Consider the following 14,917-nt stretch of genomic DNA (forward strand, 5'->3'; position numbering starts at 1 on the left):
TTGCAAAAAAAAGCTAACAAGCAAGGTGAAGATCTATCTACACTTGTAATTGAGAATGGCACTTTTAGAGCTCTTGTTGTTAAGAATGAGCACATCAAATATGGTTCTCAAAATAAAAACGATATGCTTGGCACAACTTAAGAAAGAAGTTATAAACTGGAAGCACTCTCTTGTAGATATAAGTTTTGTAAAAGACCACTTGAGAAAAGTTGAGAATGGTTCTGCATTGAAAGAAGAAATGTGCGTGTATGTCACACGTGTCAATGCAAGGAACTTGCTGATACACCGTGTGCGAGCCACAAATGGATCCAAGCACACAACAAGCCTAAACAAGTAAGCTCAAAGATGGCATTGGTGTGTCACTCACCGCCCTACGCTTCCTGTCGTGGAGGATTCCTCACCGCGAAGAAGAGGGAGACGCCGCTACGCTGCGCTCAACCGCCTCACCGTCGTCGTGCCACCGCAATGCTCTCTCTCTCTCTCTCTCTCTCTCTCTCTCTCTCTCTCTCTCTCTCTCTCTCTCTCTCTCTCTCTCTCTCTCTCTCTCTCTCTCTCTCTCTCTCTCGCATACACACACACACACACAAGGAGATGAAGAAGAAGAAGATGGAGATGGAGCAAGAGCACTCTTCAATTGCACAAATGAAAGAATCAGTGAATTTTAGGTTTAGTTGACTTTTATATGAGCTCACCCCATTCACACTTGGGCGCCCATGCTTAGCCAACTAATCCCTTGAATGTTCCAGTTAGAGTGCGCCTCTCATCAGCAATCACTCTTACCCTTTTCCTATTGGACCGACAAGCCCAGTACCTGACTCTACCAAGTAAATAATACAACATCCGTTGTAGGTGATAGGGTGTCCGTGAGCCGTGAGGGTTAACATGCCCCCCTTCCTGATGTAGATTCCATCCTCGGAAGCTATTGAGTTGAATCTCGTTCGTCGAGGTGGAAGAGCTTTTGAGATGAATGTCCTTAGCCTCCTTCAGTCACTACAAAATCAAACAACATTGGCACAGTAATTGCACTCTCATAAGCAATTAAAAATCATATGCAGTTGTAGGCAGACAGCTTGATTGGTAACAAAATTTTAAACCATTTGTCAGGAATAAACATTAAATTGCAATATAATCAAATGCATAAACAGTTGTAACGGTAAAAAATTAAACAATTATGGGGTCGCTAATTTAACGGTCAAAAGGCACTAAAGATCGACTATTAATACCATGGGTAAGCTTCTTAGTTTTCTCTGGTCAATTAAGTTGTTTAATCGCGAGAGCCAAGTATTTCATGTTCGAGGGCTGACTAGAGACTATACCTAGAAGACCTTGTAGTTAAGCTATGATAAAAGAAATTTCTCATGAAATCATCGCCTGACTGATTATCTTTTCTTTGACCCTCCAAAGTCTTTTCACAATGATTCAATTTTGATGTGTGTGCTTATTTTGTATGCCTTGGGTTTTTTGCTTTTCAAGGAAAAGCGCCCATACTGGGAACCTCTAGGGCTCTAGTACCATAGGCGATACATGTGAGTGAAGTACCAAATCATGCTGAGATTTCTCTTCCAGCTTAACATTTTACATTGTGGCACTTTGATTTATTTTTTTTTCGTTTTCAGCATTTTAATTTTGTAACTTTGGGGGGTCATATAACACTGTTACCCTCCCCAGGCTCATCACATTAGTAAACTCCCTTTATAATAATTAAGCAAAAGGTCAATAGGGACTAAGCCCACTAGAAAGCCCTAGTACATTTCACACAATGCTACCTAAATCGGATTAAGAACCTAAGTAACCATTAATTATTAGGAAGGAATTCCCCATGGTATTAATAGAAGATTTCTAACACCTAACTTGGTCAAACTAGTTTAGTCGAACTGCTTGATTTTTAAACCTAGACAAGTGATTATGACAAAAAATCACATTGAATTTAATGTTTAATACTAAGCAAATGCGTTGAATATTATGCTATCAATCACAATTAAAGCAGACAAACATAGATACAAAAAGAATAAGGGACAATGCTAATGGACAAGAAACACATGTTTGTGTTGATAATCGCGCTTGATTTAAAAAGTGGATGAGAGAAAGATTCTATGAAGGTCCAAATCCTAACCACCATAGCAACACTTTCCTGTACACACGAGGAAACACAAAGAATACCTCTAGGAGGCACATCAGTGGTAATCACTCAACTCTAAAACAGAAACACTCCTATCCTACTAATCTTACCTACCCTCCATCACTCGAGCGTTGAGGATCAAAGGTGTTTGATGACATAGGTTTGTGTTTCAGTGTACCGGATATGAATGTGTAGGTCTGGGTCAATGTTTTGACTTTTATTATGCACATCGTTTGCTAATTGCTCTTGCTCTTTTCTTTTTTGTGAGTATAAGGCTTTATATATACATTCCCTAAGATTGGGAGATTGAGAGGTCAGGGAGGAAGGTTGAGAGGGGAGTGAGTGAATGATGATTGTCAGCAAACACTCCCCCCTTCCTTGGGTAGATCATATCGTTTGAAATGTGTTTGTCACCCTTTGAAAACAATTGTTCCAGCTGGTAATAGGTGAGGATTTTTGCCAGTAGTTTTCTATTACCTTAGGTGCCTCATCGAGTTGCAAGTGTGGTAAGGTACTCTCCCAAGATTTAACTTGAAGTGGTTCATCAGGTGATTCTTGAACACTGGGAAGTATGGATTCCTTTGTAGCTTCATGGAGGTCAACTATTGTAGGTGGAGGCTATGTAGAAGCTTTTACCTCTATGGATGCATTACATGAGGAGCTAGAAGCTTCATGGGACTCCTCCCTTCCTGAGCTAGGTGGAACAAATCGTTCTTTCTTCGGTACCCAAACTAGCTCTAGAGCGGGTGTGTAGCATTATGTGATTTTTTCTTTCCATGATCGTTTATTCATTTTGGAGCTACGAGATTGGTCTCACATGGGTCAGGTGATAGGTAAGAGCACAACCTACGTTTTGGCACCCAGATTGATCATTTCCTTGACAGTAGCCTTGGGCTTCCAATACTCGTTTAGGTATCCAACGCCATGTTTCCTTACATTTCTTGGAGCGAGTGGGATGTTTCTTACAAGGCTTCTGTTTTTTAGCACTGGCTATGGTCACTAAAGAAGCTTTAGGGACCCATTTGTATGTTCTTTTTGTTATATTAGGATGAGTCTTGTCAAAAGCTATATGCATTGCTTGTAGCATATTTAAGGGTACGTGCCTTTCATCCCCCTCAGGTGTTACCCAGGTCGTCCCCCTATTTCCCCAAGTGTCTATGGTTGCTGCTAGGTGGACCCAATCCACATTGTCCGACTCAATCATTCCAGGTAGTACGTCCATATAAGGAGAATCTTCTCCAACATCAATGTCCGCTTTACACGTGTAACAATACTGCAATGGGGCCGAGTGAACTATGGTGTCAGATCTATGATCAATTATAAACCTGTTTCCTAGAGGATGTGCTCAACCCGTCACAAGATCCACTCGAATGACAGAATCTTGGAACTGCAGGTAGACATGGTTTTTAGACCAGTCATGCACCATTTTTGCTTCCCTCATGAAAGGACGTCCTAAGATCATCTCCGATGCCATAGTGTGTTTGGAGAAATCCATAACAATGAAGGTAATCCTTCTTTTATGTCCAAAGACCTTGATCTTGAGATCTTCTAGCATCCCAATAGGTTTAACAATAGACCCATTGGCCATCTTCACTACTATGGTTGTGGTCACAAGGTGAGGTCTTCCCATAGTTTCCCATCAATTTTTAGTCACAATGCTAACCCTAGCGCCACCATCAAGGATTCCCTTCACCGTTAATCGCTTAGTAGTGATTGGTATGGTCGCATTGGATTCATCACCCTCAAAGTATTGTCCCAACTTGTTAACAGGTATTTCTATAACAAGGTTCTCATCTAGGTTGGGTTGTGGATCTAAGTGTTCCTCCTCTATTGACATCTCCCCAGCTCCATCCATCTGTGCAAATTATGGTAGCCCAAATTTTAGTTCTCCATTGAGGAAGGCTCGAAGAGCTTAGACTAGCTCAGGATCTTTATATAGTTTGGACATGATGGTGGTTCTAACTTCTGAAGACATAAAATCCATCAATTTGTCAATGTTTAACGGCACCTTTTGGCCTTGAGTCCCTTGACGTGGGAAAGATGGGATCTCCATTTCTTTGATAGGATCAAGTAGTCCCTCCGTAAACATTCTTTCCATCAAGAAGTGAATACGCCCACTTTCCCATGACTTTAAGTCACTTTCTTCTTGGATGACACTAGGTATGGCTAAGGGTCTATGGACTTGGTGAGGTTGTTGTTGTGTAGGGAACACGGTGTCTGTAATCTGGATCTGCCTAGGTGCTGGTTCTAGATCCCTTTGGGTATCTTCTACCAAACTCCTTAATTGCTTGACCTGCTCAATCTCCTCTGTAGGGTTTGGATAAGTTCCAATCTTCTTCTTGGATCCTGACGATTGTGGCTCATGAAGATCTTCCTTGTTGGTTTCTATCTTAGTGGTCATTTTGGTCTCCATGGTTTCACCTAAATCAGAATCCTCTTCAGCGTCATTCATATATACGGGGTTGTCATCAGTCCCTATGTTGGTCTTTGAACTGAGGCCTGACTTCGCTGCTTTTTGCGATCTCTTCCTTCGTATTTTCTTCTTTTTTTGAGATTGGGAAATTGATGCCATGTCTTTTTCCTCAAGGATATAATTTTGTTTTTGAAGCATCGATCGTGTGAGTGCGTTTACTGGTACCACATGTGTACTTTGTGATGGCTCCTCGGTAACTTCAATCAAGTTTAATGGCGTGATCTTCGGTGCATTTGGATTATTTGGACATTGGGCAATCAAATGATCTATTCCACATCAATTACACATGAGTATTGGCATTGTAGACGTGCTCGCTTGATTGGTTTGCATTAGTGTGGAGTTCTTTTATAGCCTAATAGAACACTCGGCCACACGATATGGACCTCCACACTCATAGCATTGAAGAGGTGGTCTCTTAGCAGTGTAATTGATATTTTGGCCTCTTGCCGCAAGAGCAGCTACTTGATATACAGGTTTGACTTGTCCCCAATAGTCCTCCATGTAGTATTGTGGACTTTCTTCAAGTACATCCAGCCCATATGCAATATTAGGATCTATATCTTCCTCACAGCCTTCCAAACAAGAAATAGATGACTCACAACCCACTAGATTCATAGAAGTGATTCTCGGATGTGGTGGTTGCGGTCCTAGCATTGGAGGTGGTAAGGGTGTTGTTTGAACAACATTTTGGGCCCTAGGGACCATGTGTTGTGTTGTTTGTTCAAGAGGTGGGGCCGACATCAATGCAGGCACTCGAGGTGTGTCTGTCCATGCTAAGGTTGGTCTATTGGTCATCGCGCGCTTAAATACTATGAAATCCTTAGCTTGATGACCATACCTCCCACAGGCATTGCAGTTCCCATTGAATTTTACTCTAAAAGTAGGGCATTCACTGGTACTATGTGGTCCATAGCATACTGAGCACCATTGTTGCTCCCTTCTTGGATACATATGATTGTTTTGCGGAGCACGATTGTCTCTAAGACTCTCTTGAATAGCCTTGGTGAGATCTGCTAGAGTCATCTCAGATATCTTTGGCTCCTTAGCAATAGGCTTTAGGGTCATTGATTGATGCCCTGATGCTTGCGAGCTAATAGATTTAGGCTCAACAGACACTCTTTCTCCTTGAATCATTAAGTTGGATCGCATTGGTGGTGACTGCTTCCCAAGTGGTGATAATGACTAGGCCATTGTAGATATCCTCATGTCGTAACCCCCTAATGAATCTATCAAGCAATTGGTTATTGTTGAAGCGCTCATTTGGATTACAACGAGAATTCAAATGCTTCAAGCGACTTATAAAGTCTCTCACCGACTCTCCTTCCTCTCGTTGGGCTTTCTGGAGTTGAGAGGCTACACCCCAAAGCACTCCCTCTCGTATGTATTCTTTCAAGAACAGTCTCCTAAGAGTAGGGTAAATCGTTTTTTCTTCCACCCTTAGGGTTCTATACCAATCCCCTGCCTTCCCACTTAAGGTTAGGCTTAAAGCATTACTCTTATGCAGGTCATTGTGTTCTCCTATAGAATCGCATATTTGTTCAAACACTTCGATATGCTTTCTCACATCCCCGTCTCCATTAAATTTTTGTGTGAGCTTGGCTATTTGTACTGCCTTACTTCTAGGCTCTCCATCAGATGTGTTACGCATATCCTCAGCAATAGATCGACCTATAGCTTGAGCAAATGTTGCCAAGTCACCTAAGTGAGCAGGTACCGTGGGTGGAGGTTCTCCAGAGACTACATGTGGAGTAGGTATTGGCATTGGGCTTGGCGCGTAGAAAGCCCTTGGGTTCCATGTTGGGTACGATGTTGTGCCATGTGGTGGTCCATAGTTCATATGGGTGGCCCTAGGCATAGAAGACGTCGGATGTGACATCCTAATGCTAGCCGGTATAGTCCCATGGAAATAAGAGCTTGGGTGTTGTGATTGTGGAGCATAGGTAGTTGAAACAATGGGAGGAGTAGGGACTACATGAGTACGAGGACCCATGGGTGTATACGATTGGTACACACTTGTAGGTATTGTTGGAGGCATTGAGCTACCATGTAGCGGTGCTATACTAACAAATGAGGTCCATGGCGTGTTTCTTGGCATGCCCATCATTGGGGTAGGCATGGTAGCCGTGGTGTCATCAAAAGGGAAAGATGAGCTAGACTTGGAAAGGTGAAGCTATCACTTGTGGGCTCAGATTGCACTGAGACCTCTGGAGAAACAACATATGGAGGATCCATCAGACTTACCGAGGGAGTCTCCATTTGTGATAAGGCCGGTTGTTTAGCCTTTCCTGTATCTAAGAATCTCATGAGACCTGTTGAAGGCATGTTGATCCCTTGTTCTGTCTTTCTAACTCAATGACCCTATGGATGACCTCACAAACTCTTTGTTGTTGATCCTCCACACTAGTAGCACCCATTGTGGATTGTAGGACATCTAACCAACCCACGTGATAGGTGTGACCTGTGTATAGGTCGGTCAGAGTTTCCGTTTGTAGTTCGTACTCCCAGTTCTCATTTAAGAACACTCCATCTAGGATTGAGGTGCTAGGGGTGTCCTTTGAGCTAGATGCAATGTTTCTTTCTAGGGGTTGGCCCTTAGCGGTTGCTAAGTCAAGAGCACTCGATTGCTCTCTTAGCAAGGATATTGACATAGGGGCTTTTGCTTTTAACTCTCTTCGTTGCTCCGCCTTGCGTAAGCTCTCGACTTCCTTTTCCCTAGCCGCAATGATATATCCCTCAACCTCTCACACTTCGGCAGGCAATAACTCGGAGGGAAATAACTCTGAAGAGGAAAATAACTCTGAAGAGTCAGGAGATGCAGTAAATGAAGTATTCACGTGCACATTCTCTAAGGGTATAGGGTCTACGTTGGTCACGAATGGAGAATTTACTTCCCCACCCCCCTCATTTACATCATTAGCTCCATGTTCGGAGCGAGTGGCTCTACTAAAGGTTTCCTTCAAGCGGCTAAGCACTCTCGGTCCAGACCGCGAGTCCATGGCATGCATGTCTTGGCTTGAGCTATCGGGATTAGGCATTGGTAAACCCTCCATGATGTCGTAGTCAGAGGAGGAGTCACTAGCCGCTATGTTCGGGTCTTGGTTTGTACTACCTTGGATCCCCGTTGAGGGTGCGGAACCTAATGTAGGTGGATATTGAGAACTCGTGTAAGTCGAAATTCTCTCTAGTTTCTCCATCTCTAGCACACGACCAGAGCGCAGATGCATGTGCTTTTGACACCCTACAAGCGTCGACGAATAACCTCGAAGGTTAACTCCTTACTTTTTTAAGCGTCCGTTTTCACTCGTGTTTTTTACGTTTTTAATGTTTTTTAATGATCGATTTTTTTAATTAAAGTATGTGATAGCTCAAAACGAGCGTATCACTTAGAGGGTCGCGGTGTGCTTTACAGCACAACGTTTGGTCACCTGAAGCTCCGTTGGTCCTCAAAAAAGTCAATTTTTAGCTACGTGTGAAGCTAAAATTCGTAATTTTGAAGGGCGATAGATGTCTAAACCTGAGCACGAGCTTGGGCTTGGGTCTGGGAGATATTCTCGATTCCGGTCCTATCTTTAAAGTTTTTTTTTTTTTTTAAAGAATAAGGTCGCCATGGCCTGCGTGAGAGCGCACACACACTCTACCTACCCACTTATAACTGATACACCTACTACTGTTACACACTAACACACTCTATTAGCTCTCCTCACAGATCTACTTCCTACTTACTGTACATTACATTACACATAACTATCCACCTTACATAGAGAAAAAAACACAGTACCTTTGAAAACTCCATTAACAAAAAAAAATACATAGTAGTAACACAATTCTTTCTTCTCAACACACACACCCTCCTTCCTTACCTTTCCTACAATTGAAATTGCACCACAAAAGAAGCACAGAGTGCCATTCAAGCTTAATGTATGGCATTCCCCGACAGCGGCGCCAAAAATGTGCGCGTATATCGCATGTGTCAATGCAAGGAACTTGCCGATACACCATGTGCGAGCCACAAATGGCTCCAAGCACACAACAAGCCTAAACTAGTAAGCTCAAAGATGGCGTTGGTGTGTCACTCACCGCTCTACGCTTCCTGTCGTGGAGGATTCCTCGCCGCGAAGAAGAGGGAGACGCCGCTACACCGCGCTCAACCACCTCACCGCCATCGTGCCGCCGCAATGCTCGATCGCACTCTCTCTCTCTCTCTCTCTCTCTCTCTCTCTCTCTCTCTCTCTCTCTCTCTCTCTCTCTCTCACACACACACACACACACACACACACACACACACACACAAGGAGATGAAGAAGAAGAAGATGGAGATGGAGCAAGAGCACTCTTCAATTGCACAAATGAGAGAATCAGTGAATTTTAGGTTTAGTTGACTTTTATATGAGCTCACTCCATTCACACTCGAGTGCCCATGCTTAGCCAACTAATCCCTTGAATGTTCCAGTTAGAGTGTGTCTCTCATCGGCGATCACTCTTACCCTCTTCCTATTGGACCAACAAGCCCGGTACCTAACTCTACCAAGTAAATAATACAACGTCCGTCATAGGTGATAGGGTATCCGTGAGCCGTGAGGGTTAACAAGAAAAGATAGATACAATGAGTTGCAATCAAAAATGTATCCAAGTCATGAACTGATGTATGTAAGGGTGATGTGGTTTTCAATTTATCTATCATACAAGTTAGGGCTTAAGCATAGAATGTGGACAATTTGGATGCACAAGAATGCAAAGAGTGAAAAAGGTGTTCCAAGGAAACCTTAATCTACCAAATTGTTGAAGAAAATTTTGAAATAGCTCCATCTCTTGCAATTTTTGTTGAAGAATTTTTAAGCACCCACTGTGGTATGTTTGGAATTGAGTTTGTGGTGCACATAGAGTTAGAAAACAAGGAGGCCCCTTGCTTGAGAGAAAGGCCTATTGTATGTATTATGGGTGATTCAACAAAGCAAAAGATTATCCTTGACAATAGTTGGATATACCTCAAGGGGTTGGGAAGTTTTGTGTATGAAGACCTCACCCTTATATGTAGCACAATGCTTGTTGCAAAGTATATGAAGAAAGAAGCAAAAATCCTAACGATCTGTCTCATGAAGAAAAGGTACCTGAAGAGGAAGATGGTCCATCCAACAAGTAGGGACACGTGACCTATGTTGAGACCAGCTCATGATTGTGAGTGTGCTTTTGGAATGCAGGTTTGTTGATGGTGTGTATGTAGAAGAATACAAGAAGCATGTAAGGGTAATTGCAAAAGGAAAGAAAGGGGGAAGAATGCCAATCTTGATTTAGATGTACCCAAGATAAAAGCTACCATGTTAGCACAAGTTTTAGGGGTTGTTGCAAATATTGAAATTTGGTATAAATATATTGGTCATGTAAATGTGCAATGGCTAAAAACAATGCAAAGTCAAGAGATTCTAATAGGTTTTCCAAAGTTTGTGGCAACTAAAATGCATAAGGTTTGCGAGGTTTTTTATTTTATGGAGCAAACAAAGGTACTTTTCTTTAGGTTGCTTATGAGAAGCATGTAACCAAAGATGTATTGGAATCAATACATTATGGCTTAATGGGGTCATGTGAAATGGGGTTGTGTGAAGAGTACGTTTATGGGTGAGTGTAGATTGTATGCCATGTCCATTGTTGACTATACAAGGAAGGTATGGGTGGAGGAGAATAATAAGGTATTCCCTCACTTTAAGAGTTCTAAGACAAATAACAAAAAATAAGTATGGTGCCTCAAGCAAGAGTTCTTCTCCGATGGTGTTTAGCAGTTTATTAAAATGCATGAAATTCAAAGATAACTTTTTTACGAGTATATCCTACAATAAAATGGTGTCGTTGAGCAAAAGAAATAGGCACCTTGTAGAAGTTACAAGAGCATTAATAAATTCCTTATTGTCAATGGTCGAGGTTGTCTCTACGATTGTCTACATTTACTAGTTGTAGTGACACTTAAAGTTGTTGAGTGTGTATTGATTATGTACATGTTTTTTTATGAGCAACTAGTGAGTTGGATCCAAGAGATGAAAAATATGAGTTTGTTGGTTATTCCCTTGAGCTAAAAGATTTGAAGTGCTAGAATCCTATCACACATCAATTGAGGGCAAGGAGGGTGTTTGTTTTTAGATAAAAATGAAGAGTCGGTATTATACCGATATAAAAGATGATCTTACGGTCGATGTTAAGAAGAATTAGACTTCTAAAAATACAAGAGTGTAGTGAGAAATTTTGAGTCGATTGCAAGGGCCACCTAGTACAAATGAAAATCCATGGAATGGTAGGTTGTAATTGATCATGTATCAACCAAAGATAAAGAAAAGGTTGATGATAACCCAAGGAAGTCAAGTCTAAGTACAAGTAATGGTCATTTATGTGGCTTAGACCAAATCATTTGAAAGATTTTTTATATCTTTGATGAAGACTCCAGGTACAAGAAGGATGCAAGCGAAAAATAGGGCATTTGAGAAGATCGCGGACCACATAGATGTAGAAGAGTAGGAAACCATGGCAGTTGCTAGCATTTGACTTATGATAGTATGTGACTCACCAATGTGTATGTATGACAAAGATCGTGCTAGATGATGTTGAAGATACAAAGTAGGAGCAAGCTATGGATGAGGAGATAGCTTCTTTGCACATGAAACTTTGGATTTAGTGTTATTGCCTCATTGTCGAGGTAGAAATGTGCTTGACTGCAAGTGGCTCTACAAGGTGAAGCATAACGTGATAGTATAATTGATAGATACAATGAAAGATTGGTAATAAAAGGCTCCACACATACTTATGGTATCGATTATGAGGATACTACTATTGTAGTGGCTACATCAAAGATGTTTTGTCTCATAAAGTTCAATAGAATGCATTCTTGCATGGTGACTTGCAAGAAGAGGTGTATATGAAGCAATCATAGAGATAAGAGGATTTCAGCCACCCCAAATATCTATATGTAAGTCGAAAGAAGCACTTTATGGCTTGGTGAGAATCTAGAGCTTTGCATGAAAGAATTGCAACATAAATGGTTACTATTGATTTTCACATTGTGAATCGCTCATTGTATTTGCAAGAGAAGAGGACAGATATTGCGGTTACAAGGCTAAATTCGATCGTGTACACTACCTCTTAAAGCAAGAATTTGATGTGAAACATTGGGAAGAGCTATGATACTTTTTGGCCATATACATTAGATATGCTATCAAAGTATTGTATGAATGATTGTATTCTCATCGCTATGGTCATTAACCAAAAGTTGAAAATGAGAGCTTATGCAGATAAAGTGCTTGTGTTTGAGAATGTCATCATGTACAAGGATCTTGTTCATTCTTATTACTGGATTACATAGTTGAAATGGAGAGTTAGTTTATGTAGCTTCCAAGGAAGCACCGCTTGGTTGTAGTGAGGTTACTTATGCTATATGAGTGCTACCTGGACTATAATCTCTTTTATGAGGCTAGCATGGACTTACAACCAGATGGATACATAAATGCACACTCAGTTGATAGTCATTATGATATGCAATCCACCAAAAGATTTATGTTTTCATGTGAACATTTTCCTATCACATAGAGAGGCAAGAAGCAAGACATGGCAGCTCTGGTCAATAGAAACGCTAGGTAGAGAGGCCATGTAGATGTAGAATGTGAGATAGTATGGCTGCAAATGCTACTTGGAGAGATGAGAATACACATTTAAAGGCCATTTGTGGTTTACTTTGATAACCTCAGCAACATAAAATTGACATGAAACATTGGAAAATTCTTCACATTGAGGTGCCCTACCACTTCACCAAATACAGAGGTCCCAGATTGACAACATAAATCTTGGACATGAGAGTACATATGAATAGACTCCAAACATTCCAAAGGCCCTGCGAATAAAGAAGCTTGGGACAATTTAGGCTATGCTTGGAATATGAGAGATGGCATTGAGCTTGAAAAGTAGTGTTGAGATATCAAGCTCAGCACATAGTATAGATTTCTTGTCTACATTTATCACTAGCATAGGTAGTGGACAAAAGGATCATCGCTAGCGTACTACAATTTAACTTCACTAACTTGCTCTACTTCTTGAGAGTAATGGCTCTTAACCTTCCATCTCCATACCAACAGCTTAATATTGATCCTTCGTATATTGTCACTCTAATAGGTTAAATTTTTCCTACTTATGTTTTGCAACCCTTCTTATCAAACAGAGTAGCCAAAAAAAAACCAGCTTTCAACTTCCATTTGCATTATGAGCTCTCTTGGGTGTTTAAGAGTGTGCTACAAGAGGACAATCTTTCTTTTCCTCTTTACATTTACATATTTATCTATGCAATTATTTTTTTCTTTTCTAACTCTCAAGCACACATACTAGCTAATTAAAAGGTATTCCTAATGGCTTCAAAAAAATGAAAAGGTATTCTTAATTCAAAGATTCCGTCAACAACAACAAAATCGATGCGCTAGTCTATAGTACATAGCAATGGGCAATGATGAAGCACGTAGATTTGCAACAGTATCAGTTGGGAAGGACGGATACAACATTACGCACGAGAGAGAGAGAGAGAGAGAGAGAGAGAGAGAGAGAGAGAGAGAGAGAGAGAGAGAGAAATGAAAGGTAATATAAAGGTTCTTCAAAAGGCCAAAATGACCTCTGAGACGAAAAGGTTAAATGTGCTGAATCTAATACCAGGTCTGGGTACAAAAAGTGCAAAGAACTGAAAAGAAAATAGTGGGTAGGGATGGGGTGAAAGCTGATACAAAGGGAATAGGAAATACAAAGGGTAAGTTGATACAATGCAATGGAGCTCTCTGACAATCGAGGCACATATACATATACATCAGTATCTGGGACGGCTCCTATGTTGAGCCATTATGGTATGGATCCTCTGTCGCAATCTACGTCGATATCGAGAGGGCACCCTCATCCGTGGGTGACGAGACCACCCCAACTCTATCGCCCGATCAAGCAGTATGTCTCTCATGCCTCTGGTGTTGTTATGCTGTGGGGGTTGCTCGAACTCCTCTGTCTCACTAAAAAAATCTGTAATCTTCCGTTGTCGCTCGATCTCTCTCATTGTGCCCCTCTTCAAGAGGTCCTCTCTATGTTTGCGAATCTCCCATAAGTATAATCCGAGGCATTTCTAATCCTCGTATCTCATGACTCTAGAAAGTGGCCCAAAACTCTCTATGAATAGAGAGTGAAATCAGCCTCGTATCTCATAGTATATTGGGCAATGACATGTAATGTAGCTATGTCTTTGGCTCTATTTGGCACACCTGACAAATCCTGGACTCAACGAGTACTCTAAATCTGCCTGTCTCGATCTCTAGCTGATGTGAGGATGTGCGTATCTGACCAATAGCACATCGTATCCCGTGGGATAGATGAGTATCCATGTATCCTGGTCGGATCACAAAACTATCCTCTGTGAGCTGGAGAAGATGCTCTCTATAGAAAGTCATCTTCATACCTAGCTCATGTGTAGGTTGTATCCATGTCCTCTTCGTATCCAATTGAATCAAGTCTTGACTGATGAGCCTGGTAATCTCTGCCCTGGTGAGGGAGATGGAGGGTGCATCCAAAGAGTACTGACATAAGGGTAGCCGGTCCATAATAAAGCCATGTAACTGAAACCAAGATACCATCTCTACATACCAACATGATATATCTCCCTGCAATGCCAGCTATTGCCAAGACTCTAGTGCTGATCGAGCATATCTGTCTCTAGAGAGAGCCCAATTGCCATGCACAAATGAATCTGATTGAGTGAGTGCCTCCACTACTAATGGAGGAGCAGCGAGCTCCACCCTAACAACGTCATGTGGTACTGAGGCCTTGGCCCTAATCATCCGAGAAATCACACACCAAGGGCTTCTCCATACATCTCCATCCATCAATACTGCCAACTCTGCTATGATAATCAACTGAGGGACCCCATATTTCCACTTCGTACAACATGGCCGAAGTGACCCAAGTGTCAAAGCCAAAGCTTTGTCCCAAGCTCCTGGAACTGAACCTACGAACATATCCTCTCAAGTCTCCCCAATGTTGTATAGGCTCTGGTCAATCGATATGTTGCATGTCTGAGGGAAAATACTGGACCACTGAAAACCACCCCAAGATACGTGTATGTATCTGCATACTCCATAGTCTCTCGACCATATGTAAAAGTGGGGGCGGACCTCCTTACCCATTGCACCATGGTGTTAAACACCATTACCTTGGCCTTACCAAGGTTCACAGACAATCCACTGTCTCGTGCAAATACATGCAAATACCTTGACACACAACTCTTTAATATTTTTGTTGGATTTCTCTTTTGCTTATGCAGATTACTATAG

This window comes from Adiantum capillus-veneris, chromosome 2 (genome assembly GCF_014529385.1).
Source record: "Adiantum capillus-veneris isolate H3 chromosome 2, ASM1452938v2, whole genome shotgun sequence".
Taxonomy (NCBI): domain Eukaryota; kingdom Viridiplantae; phylum Streptophyta; class Polypodiopsida; order Polypodiales; family Pteridaceae; genus Adiantum; species Adiantum capillus-veneris.